The following is a 9063-nucleotide window of genomic DNA, read 5'->3' on the forward strand; positions in this document are numbered from 1 at the left end:
TGAGGCTGGAGGATCATTGTGAGTTCGAGACCAGCCTGGGCTACAAAGTGAGCTCAAGGCCAGCCTGAACTGCATAGTGAGGCCCTGTCTCAAAAAGACAAAAAAAAAAAAAATTAGGATGAACTTCTATATAGAATGATAAATAACATTATAAAATGTATAAGAATAGCAAACTTTCACTGAACATTTATGAAAGTATTTAATCCCATAAGTAACTATTGCATCTGTTTCTATAAATGAGACAGGAAAAGCACAGGGAAGAAAGGCACGTTTTACATTGGCATGTATCTTAAGTGAAAAGGCGTGAACATGAACCCTGGCGTTCTGGCTATAGAGCCCCTGTGCATTGTTCCTATACTATTCTGCCTTACAGCTCTTGGGCCCCCATGCCCTTCCTGAGTATTCCTGTCCCAGAAAAGGGAGAGAATTTCTGTGATGTCATAGGTGCTTTCTAGTAGGTAAGGCTCTTTTCCATCTCTTAATTAATACAGACCTAAGTTAGGCAAAAGCAGTGGCTTGTGCATGTTTGTCCATTTTTAATGCAGAAATATGAAGGTGGCTGCTGTCTAGTTGATGGGAATCTACCACCCTTTTGAGAAACCCCACTGTATACTCCATTTCTCCACCTCAAAGTTACTATGATAACTTTACAGGGGCGTCCAGCCTATCCAGAAGTACCTTTTGCATCCTCTGAAAGAAAATCCAGAAAATATTACTTTTCCTGTCTTCTTAGATTTCTAGGGATCTTTCAGTTCTAGGCAGCTTCATGAATGGTCCAACTCCTTGTGCTGGCTCTAAGCACATCCTAAGGACAGAAATAGTAGGTCAAAGAGAGGACCAGTTAATCTCATGGCTTTTAATTTGTTAACTTTCTTGGCAGTAGGACGAATTTCTTTCTAGCAGGGATAGAAAACTCTGCTCCAGCTTCTACCCTTTGGTAAAATTTGGAGCTAACCCAGAGGGGAGCTTAGGAAGAGAGCACTACTTCTAATTGGACTCAGAATTCTCTGTCTTTGGAGGATGAGGGGCAGTCAAGCCCACGTTCACCTGCTGTAGTAGATATCTTTTTGTGCCCTCTTGGTCTTCCTTTCTCATTCTTTTAGCAACACTTTTCCTCTTTGAAAAAGAGGTCTGTACAGTGTCCTACCTTCTTTGCCACAGGAGTGAGGTATGTGACTCACACTGAACTCATCAGAGTCCTTACCTAGGTAAGGACTAGGTAATATACAAAGGGTGGAGAAAGAGCCTCTTTCCCCTTGAACTGCAAACTGTAAAACTGTGTCCAGAGCTATTTGTGGATCATTTCCCCTTCCATAAAGCTAGAGAAATAGACAAAGAGTTCTGATATTGTTTTGTGTTTGTTTTTTGTTTTTTTGGTTTTTTTTGTCTTTTTTGAGACAGGGTCTCGCTATGCAGTTCAGGCTGGCCTTGAGCTCACTTTGTAGCCCAGGCTGGTCTCAAACTCACAACGATCCTCCTGCCTCAGCCTCCCGAGTGTTGGGATTACAGGCGTGCGACACCATGCCTGGCTCTGATGTTTATGTTCCTGGGTGTAGATATGCCCAAAGCTGTTTGGAGCCCTGTTGTTTTCAATTAACACTCTTTTTAGAAACATCCTCTTCATCTCACTTGAGTAGATTTCTATTACTGTCATTGAAAGTTTTGTCCTTTAGAAATTTAAAACAAATACATTCAATTTTGGGGAAATAATAAGATTAACAGTTCTCCAGAGAAACAGAATGAAAAGGGTGCAAAATCCAGAAAGATCACACACAAATGATTTATTTTAGGGAACTGTTGCGCACAGTTATGGAAATTGGCAAATCCACAGTCTGTAGGGTAGGCTGTCAGGCTGGAAACCTGCGGAAGAGCAGATGTTGCATTTCAAATCCAAAAGCTTTGTGCGGGCAAATTCTTGCTGGGGGTGGTGGTGGGGATTAGTGTTGTTCTGTTAGGGCCTTCAACTGATAGGTGGGGTCCCCCCACAGTATGGAATTCCATAGGCCTTCCCTAAAGTATAGTGGTTTAAATGTTTATCTCCAAACACCACAGAAACATCTAGAATAATATTTGAGTAAACATCTGGGCACAGTGGCCAGCTAGATTGACACAAGCATCACAGGTCAAGCCTTTGTCAACTCAACAACCAAATGCACCTCCTTAACCCATACCCTCTAAGGAGAGACAGCAGCAACATGCTTGCACCCCATATGATAAAAATTATCCTGTGTGCAGCTAACCCTTTCCCCATAGGAGGATGCAAAGTTCTTGCTATCCTGTAATCTAAATAGTAGACTAAATACTACGATGTAAAGTTAACAAATTTTTAGTGCTAATATAAAAACATCTCATGTCGCACGTAAGAGATAGGTAAGAAGACAAATATTTGATTATATATGTATATACACAAATATACACATAAACATTAACGACAAAATGAGCAAGTACACATGACAGTCATGGTGATCCTTTCCGTAATTGGTCACCAGTTTGTGGCTGGTCTGTATAACTACCTCCTTCCATCACACACCCTGTCTTCCCTTTACCTTCAGCAAGCATCTCAGCTGGCTGTGGTTCTTTTTGGCGAGGCAGCCGAACATTCATCTCAAAGGGGTCTGGTCTATTAGCGGTCCTGCTTGAATTGGGTTGTAGTAATTTTGCACCGGCATGGATCCTAAGGAATGATAATACAAAGAGATACTCTAAGAGATCTCCTGTGTCCCAGATATACTTTCTTACCTCCATGGTGGGAAGCAGTCCACTTCTGCCTTGGTAATTAGGATCAGTCATTCCACCAAGCACTGTGATTCCTGTCTGTCTGTTTTGCCTATTGATTCAGGGCTATGAGGAGCCCAAGGCGGCCAGTGGCAATCTCACCTTCCAGTTAAATGGAATCATTGTGTCTTCTCAGAGAAGTAATCCTCCCTTTGGAACTAAGACCTATAGGGCCAGCAAAGCATAAGTTCTCAGGAAGCAAAGTATTTTGGTAGTGGATCTGTAGGGGTAATAGTAGCACTACTCTCATCTCCACCCCTTGCATGGAACTACCTTCCTGCATCTTCCTAGAACTACCTTCCTGCCTATAGAAGAAAGCATCATATATTGGACTCTGCTTTAGAAGACATACAACCCTCCGGAGAACATTGCTTCCGTCCTGAAAGGTATTGCTCCCTACCTTGTGCTGTATCTAAGTCCTCAAAAGGTCATTCTACCGTTCGTGAAGCCCACTGCTTCAGGGTGTTGGGGAACATGGCTTAGTGAATTCAGTGGGCATTGACCTGCTGCTGCACATCACCGGTTGTGAAGTTAGCACCCTGGTCAGAAACACTGCTGTGTGGAATATTGTAAAGATAGGCATTCTGTAAGTTTGTGGGTGGTAAGTTTGGCAGAAGCATTGTGCTCAGGGAAGATGAATTCCATACCCAAAGTGTCTGCCCCAGAAATAACAAAGCATTAATGCTTCCATGATGAAGTAGTCTAGTGTAATCAACCTATCACTGAGTAGCTGGCTGATCAGCTGGGATGATACAGTACTAAGGACTCAGTGTATATTTTTTATTTCTGTTCTTTCTACCTTTGTGGTTGTTATTCTCTCCAATTTATTTCATTTGGTGAAAATGGGCTTCTAGCAAAGGGGTCCAGTCACAGATGAAAGCTGACATCAGTCTAAGCAAAATTTAAAATTAGGGACAGGGTCTGACTCGCTATCTGAAAAGGAGATTCCTAAGGCGATGAGCAGGTGATAGTAAGCCTGCCAATGATCCAAGCCCCTTGCTGACAACACTGTCAAGGCAAATGCCTGAGAAAAAGTCCTCTGCCAATAGCAGATACTCTCTGAGGGCTACCTTGCTTGAAGGCTCAGAGCAGAATGGGAGAGGCAGGGAACCAGGAAGAGACTGGGCCTCTTGTGACTGACAGCACTGTGACAACTCCCATGTGAATGGAGGGGTGTGGTGGGAAGTGCTGACTTGCCACCTATGGAATCCGTCAGAAACTGGGCTCTGGGGTATGGCTGACCCTGCTGGACTTTCCTCCAAGGAGTTCTTTGGTCTTCACTGCCAGGTACCTGTCTGCCAGGATGTTATCTGCCATCTGGCTGATATAGGAGTGGACACCCCAAGTAGTGTCCCTTCATGTCTGGGTTCAGATTCATTCCACTTTCCTTTATAGCCTTTTTTTTTTTTTTTTTTGGTTTTTCTCTGGTACTGGGAACCAAACTCACGACCTTGCGCTTGCCAGGCAGGCGCTTTGCCGCTGAGCTAAATCCCTAGCCCCCTCCTTTATAGCCTTGACAGTTGCAGCTGAACACTCTGGGCAGCTGGACATAGGCACCAAAATCGACTGTGGCAACTTCATGAAGATCTGATTAAACAAGCTTCCCGTTACAGCTACCACAGGGAGATGATCAAGAGATCCTGGGGAGGTCCTTATACTGAGAGACTTACTGAAATTATCCTCGAGTATGTGTACAGAGACTTCACTTCATCTACCTCTTCCAAGTTAATTATATCTTCAACCAAAACTGTGTTAATATTCACTCTGTTTTGGGACTGTCCTTTCCCTGTGGCTTTGGCTTTCTTGGCCACAAAATGGTGAACTGGTACAGCCTGAAAGGAACATATATTGTCAATGGTCAGGTTGTCTTCCACCTCCACTCACTGTCTGAAGGGTAATTTCTCCAAAAGTTCTGGTTAAGACTCCAAAATAATTGCTAGATGCAGGGTGGATCAAGCAGAAGTATTGTAATCCCAGTGACTGAAGACAGTCTTTGTGAATATCCACAGCTAACGCCCAGGTTACTAGGGAAAAACTCCTGTGACCAGTGCTGATCTTTTTGCTGGCAGATTGAGCACCTAGCAGTGGCTGCAGCCAGTTCAGCCTTGATGGACAGACATCCATAACCTATAGTCTTTGTCACCATGGTCATTTTATTCATGAACCCATGAAGCAATGGTAAGAGTTTCTGGGAAAAGAGGCTTTTTGGTATCCACACAATAGGTTATTCTATCCACTTGATTATTAAAATCCTTTTATGCTGAGGTCATCTTTTGGTCAGCATTCACATAAGATGCAAATATCCTCACAAAATTCCACCTATTCAGAAAGCTCTATCCATATACCACTTCCCCAGATTTTCTTGTCACCCGTTTTCTACCATGCTTTCTGCAAGTCCATGACCATGCCACCAAAACATTAGCTATAGGCCATAATTTGTGTATAGTGACACATCTGGCCATCCTTCCTTCCTTCCTTCCTTCCTTCCTTCCTTCCTTCCTTCCTTCCTTCCTTCCTTCCTTCCTGCATTCCCTCTCTCCCCCTCTTCTCTCTCTCTCTTTCTTTTCTTTTTTCATAGTGCTGAAGATTTAACTCAAGGCCTCCCACATGGTAGCCAAGCAGTCTATCACCGAGTCATACCACAACCCCATTTTTTCTTCCAAGCAACGCGTGCCTGCGTGTGTCCTTCTCCCAGTTCTGCTCAGTGGGAGGATTTCTCTTCACCACAGTCCTTGGGGGTACCCCACAAAGGGTCTGTCTTGCTGCAGCTGTCCACCTTAGGGTGCTTCCTGTCTATCGTGAGATTCATCTGCATGATAGACAGGAAACACCCAAGTCAGTTCCTAGTCTTTTCTTCATCTCAACTAATCACAGCAAACTTCTTTCATAGGAAGTACAGGCTGGGAGAGAGAACTGTTATAGCATAAGTGGGCATTGTGAGCTTTTGGTCCAGTTTATGTCGTTTACTTGTGCCTTCAGGGCCTGCTTGAGCCCTACTTTGCGTATGCCTCTCATACACTTTCCTTTGATGATGAGGTGCTGCTGCTCATGCCAAATTTTATGGCTCGGTGTGTCAGATAAGAGCTGGCTCAAGATGAGAACTCAGGCTGCATGGCAACGTGGTGGCCCTTGGTTAAACCCAGTAGTAGTGAAAAGCTATTTCTCAAAAGGAGAGTTGTTACCACAGAAGATGACAGGGTCTTATTCTAAAATCCAAAGGGTTGCAGTGTGGTTTACCTATAAGGACCTGCCAAAGGCTCCAAACAGCATCCCAATCTGCCTCTCATAGTTCAAGCTTATGCTTTTGGTGACACTTTTTGGTCTCCTGGAATTAATCTTATTTCAGATCCAGTATCCAGTGAGTATCAAAACATCTGATTAGCCGGGCGTGATGGTGCACGCCTATAATCCCAGCACTCAGGGAGGCTGAGGCAGGAGGATCACTGGGTGTTCAAGACCAGCCTGGGCTACAAAGTGAGCTCAAGACCAGCCTAAACTCAAGAGCGAGACTCTGTCTCAAAAAGACAAAACAAAAACCAAACGAAAAAACCCATCTGGGGCTGGGGATTTAGCTCAGTGGCAAAGCGCCTGCCTGGCAAGCGCAAGGTCGTGAGTTCGGTTCCTGGTACCGGAGAAAAAAACCAAAAAAAAAAAAAAAAAGAAAAAAACCCATCTGATTATTTTTGCTTAATGCACAATTACCCTAGTAGAAGGCAACAGGTCCCTTTGGGGAAGGCTAAGAGAAAAGGACAATAGTACACATTTTTGGCAATGTACAGGGTCCTTAAGGGCCTCTGGAGCATGACAGCATGTCACAAAGCCACAGCTATAAAGCTAAACAGACAGGATTATGTCTTTCTGGATTCCAGGACTGTGGGTCCTGGAGGGAAACCACTCATTTGCAAGTACAAAGCTCGTCCCAAAACACTTTCTGAGAAATTTCTGGAATGACGTATTACCAAGCCACACGTGGTGGTGCATGCCTGTAATCACAGGCCTCAGGAGGTGGAGGCAGGAGGGCTGTGAGTTCAATGCCGGCTGGGGCACATAGCAAGCTCGAGGCTAGCCTGGACTAAGACTGAGACTGTACCTGCAACAAAACAAAATAAAACACCACAAAAGAAACAAAACAAAACAGAACCCAAAAACCTAGGCATAGTGGCCCAGTCAAGTTGACTCATCAAATGAACCCCCACAGGAGGTAAAGTCTGCTTTCATCGCCAGTTTTGCATTCCTTCGTACATATCTTGGCTTCTCTTCGTACTTTCTTTGTATATCATTCTACTCAGTTCCTCATGCCCTTATATTGCCCCTTTCTTGCCCACTCTCATCTATCAAAGCAGTTTGTTCATCTCTGACTTTTCTCCTGATTTCAGAATTGTCATTATCTGTGTCCACAGAAATTCTCCTTTCCCAATGGTGTTCTCATGATTGTTATCCAGATAAAGTAACTCTGTAGTCTCTACTGTTTGTTAAACTACTTCCTCTGAAGTGATAATAGTTCGTAATGACTTAATCTGATCATGACATCCTGTCATGGGCAGTCTTCTGCATTAAGTGCATTTGTACAGGTAGAGTGTAGGTGACGGGATGAGCAGAGAGCAGAAGTTTGTCGTTGTGGTTGTGTTTTTAGCACCAGAGACTGAAGCCCAGAGCTGCTGCGAACTCTTCCTCAGCACCCTACTCCCTTTTATATTTTGAAATAGGTTCTCACGAAGTTACCCAGGCTGACCGTGACTTGTGTTCCTCCTGCCTCAGCCGCCTGCAGACCTGTGATTCGCCATCATGCCCGGCTGGAAGTAATTTTGTTGTTGTTGAGTTGGGAGCGGGACTTACTATGTCCCAGGCTGACCTTGAATTTGCCATCCCCCTGCCTCGCAGAGCGCTGAGATTATTGGTGTGCACCACCATGCCCAGCCTGCAAGTAATTTTTGGCAAGGGAATTTTCTGGTCCCTTCAAAATCCCATTTTTATGGCTGCCTGTCCAGTCCTTTGTTAGTCAAGCCTTCACCACTTAACCTCTGCCTCTTTGCAGCTCTCCTATTTTCTTTCTTCCAGAGCTAAGCTTTTTTTGAAAATGTTACAAAAGAGGTTTAGTCAAAAAGCCTAAAGCCCATGTCAACTCCTAAGTTCCTCTTTGTCTGCTTCACCCTTCCCCTCCCCAGCGGAGCGGTGGTGGTGAAGGGAACAGGACTTCCTGGAAGTGTGGCACCCAGCGCTGGAGCTTGTCCACCAGCATGTGCATTGCAGGCGAGTTTCTGGATATTGACATTGGCCAGGGCCTTTGCAAACGAGCCACAAAAAAGGGTGAACCTTTTGCCTATTTATTTTTTTGTCTTTTTTTTTTTGGCTTTTTGAGACAGAGTCTCGCTATGCAGTTCAGGCTGACCTTGATCTCACTTTGTAGCCCAGGCTGGCCTTGAACTTGCAATGATCTTCCTGCCTCAGCCTCCTGAGTGCTGCGATTATAGGCGTGCACCACCACGTCTGGCTTATTTCTTTGTCTTTTTGAGACAGGGGTTTGCTATGCAATTCAGGCTGGCCTTGAACTCACTTTGTAGCCCAGGCTGGCCTTGAACTCTGCCCTCCTGAGAGCAGGGATTACAGGCATGTGTCCGGCCAAGCGTGAACCTTTACTTACACCAGTTGCTTTAATGTGGTCACTTCAGAGATATGCAGGATGAGAGCAGAGGAGACGCAGGCCTGTTCAGCATTGGGGGCACACTGAGGTCAAGTGCAAGGTGGTGCTAGTCACCAGGTAGAGTGAGGGTCTCATCCCAAGATGGCCTTTAGCTTCCTCAGAAGGACTGAACACCTTGAGAGCAGATGAGGAAACCCCTTTTAGAGCTTTTTTCCCCCAAAGTGAAGATGTAATGTGGAAGGTAAAAGTCTGGGATAGTATTCTCTTTTCCAAGAACTTCCAGGAGTTTGGTACGGCTAGACCACAAGATGCTGGAATAGTAGGAGAGGTCACTGATAAAACTGCCAGGAGGGAGATCTTAAAATACAGCATGTGCATGCATAGGAATCTGGATTTAATCTTGCATGAGTAGGGTACCACATAATTGGAAGCAGGGAGAAATTGGACTGCATTTGTAGCTTTGAAAGATTGCTCTTGTGTGAAAGTGTCCAGGATAAATTGAGGTGCAGTGAGATCAAGGGGGTCACAGGGGCCATTTGTTCTTGTCTTCGCTTTTTCTTCTCATAGGCCTAAGGAGCTCCACTTAATTCTTTTTCCTTTGATTCTTACCATTATTTTCTGTCCACTGGATGTTTTCCCACAAAATT

The 9063-nt window shown here is 44.6% G+C and overlaps 1 pseudogene; it reads right to left on the bottom strand.

The window, feature by feature from the left end:
• Window positions 1–4218: 4218 nt before the first annotated feature.
• Window positions 4219–6213, bottom strand: LOC102025138 (annotated as a pseudogene).
• Window positions 6214–9063: the final 2850 nt, after the last annotated feature.

This window comes from Chinchilla lanigera, unplaced genomic scaffold (assembly GCF_000276665.1).
Source record: "Chinchilla lanigera isolate Chin_1 unplaced genomic scaffold, ChiLan1.0 scaffold00023, whole genome shotgun sequence".
In the NCBI taxonomy this organism is placed as follows: Eukaryota; Metazoa; Chordata; class Mammalia; order Rodentia; family Chinchillidae; genus Chinchilla; species Chinchilla lanigera.